A 2,500-nucleotide genomic window follows, 5' to 3' on the forward strand; every position below is an offset into this window, starting at 1 on the left:
ATAATCAAATAAAGAGGCATAGCCTAAAATTGGGGGGGAGTAATGTACAAGTGAAACCGAACCTTATCATAAAGACACCTTTCTCAACAACTTTTCTGTTCAATCGGGACCAGCAGAATTGGCATTCGGATCAATCGGCCGTTTTCCTTGTCTACCCTGTTAAACTTCAGGCTCTCGAGTTTTGCTGAATGATATTAAATTAACTCAGCAGATCACCCTAGTAGATAACCATAATTACATTCTCCAGAATTGTAAGTCAGAATGTAAACTGGGCCACAGATGGTAAGCACAATTACATTAGCTTAAAACTATCTAGCCTAGTATAACCTAAAACTAGCTTAATTAAAATGTCACAGCCCATAATTTTTTTTTTTTTTTTAGAATATAGATATTAAGAGAATAAATCATTATGCAAATACGTTTACTTTTAATACTTAAAGTACATTTAAAAGCAGGTACTTTTTACTTTTACTTAAGTAGGGTTGTCATTGTGGTACTTTTACTTTTACTAAAGTAAATATTTCTTTGCTTATTTGCTTATATACCCACGGCTGTCCTTAAACCCAACAGTAGGCCTAAATGAGCTAAATGACATTAAACCCAACAGTAGGCCTAAATGAACTAAATGGCATTAAACCCAACAGTAGGCCTAAATGAACTAAATGGCATTAAACCCAACAGTAGGCCTAACTGAGCTAAATGGCATTAAACCCAACAGTAGGCCTAACTGAGCTAAATGGCATAGACTAGGTAGAGTAGCAACACACACTTGAGAGGTGCAACTCAGCAAATAAGCGTGGCATTAGCCTGCTGTTATTTATACTTAAACTAGCAGCCATGACAGCTGCACCACATGACAGCTGCAGGTTAAAAGCTGCGTGTGTGTGGGTGTGTGTGTGTGTGTGTGTGTGTACCTTGAGTGTGTGTGTCTGTCCCCCCAGGCTGCGTGTGCACAGCTCCATGACGCTATAGGAGCAGAATGTGTCTCTCACGCGCAGGTGGCTCACGGCACTCAGCCACAGAGACGCATTCTGCTCCAGATCACTGGGCGCAATCAGGATCGTCTGATGACCTGCGTACACACTACACACACACACACACATACACACACACACACACACATACACACACACACACATATACACACACACACATATACACACACACACACACACACACACACACACATTTACACACATATACACACACACACACATATACACACACACATGTACACACACACACACACAAACATACATTTGACTTCTTAATATTTATTCTCAAGTGTTTACAGAAATACTTATAAGGATAATTCCGGTATTTAGCACTTTGAGTCCCTTTTCTGGTTTGTTTTGGATCAACTAGAGTGGTGGACACCGACATTTTGACGATTGGTCCTGTCTTGACTTTTCTGACTCGTTTTGAATCGCCATTGCTTCCGTGAGTGGTTGCCTACAGGCATGTACAAAACCTTAAACAACCCTCAACGCTCGCTTTGAAAACTGTGCAACTCACCTGGTGCGGTTAGTAAAGTTAGTTGATTATTAAAATCAAATATATCGGCGCAATGTATGATTTCCAGCCGTCTTATTTGCTATTGTGGAACTATTTTTTTTTTAACAAACCAGAAAAGGGACTCAACGTGCTAAATACCAGAATTTTACAAAATATACATGAGTAACTTCACAGGTGTAAATGATCTGCATCTCCGTTAACTAAAAGCTATAGTTTTTCTAACATGAAATAATCTTATGCAGGTAGCCATGTTCACGTCACCTGAGTCAGACAGAAGACGGGTCCTGCTTGCTCTGTTGACGATTTCTGTGGTTTTACTAATAATATCGAAATGTTTCGAGTAAAACACACCTGATCCCTCCGCTTTTATATGATTTGCACATTACCAATGTATTAACTGCAGTGTGTAATGTACACACAAACACACACACACACACACACACACACACACACACGAACACACACTCACACACATGAACACACACTCACACACACACACACACACACACACACACACACACACACGTACCTGCAGAGACACCACAGCACGAAGCCCAGACCGCAGTAGGGGTCCAAACACACTGCCACCTCACGGGACGGGTAGAGCTCACACTGAAGCTTTACCGAGCGACACAACACACTCACGGCCCAGTGGGACATCTGAAACACACACACACGCACACACACACACACACCGCACACACACATTTTACATGCATTTATTAAATACTTATCAGGCATCATTTATCTGAATATGTGTGTATATGTGTGAGAGTATGTGAGTGAATGTGTGTGTGTGTGTGTGTGTGTGTGTGCATGTGTGTGTGTGTGTGTGTGTGTGTGTGTGTGTGTATGTGTGTGTGTGTGTGTGTGTGTGTGTGTGTGTGTTTGAGTGTGTGTGTGTGTGAGTGTGTGTGTGTGTGTGTGTGTTTGAGTGTGTGTGTGTGTGTGTACCTTGACTCCTGCCAGCATGCCTGTAGTGGAC

At 41.6% G+C, this 2,500-nt stretch overlaps 1 pseudogene; it reads right to left on the bottom strand.

Moving 5' to 3' along the window:
* The window catches only part of LOC125284314, a 67,977-nt pseudogene that overhangs the window by 13,596 nt on the left and 51,881 nt on the right, over nt 1-2,500 (bottom strand).

Source organism: Alosa alosa, chromosome 19, assembly GCF_017589495.1.
Source record: "Alosa alosa isolate M-15738 ecotype Scorff River chromosome 19, AALO_Geno_1.1, whole genome shotgun sequence".
Classification (NCBI taxonomy): domain Eukaryota; kingdom Metazoa; phylum Chordata; class Actinopteri; order Clupeiformes; family Clupeidae; genus Alosa; species Alosa alosa.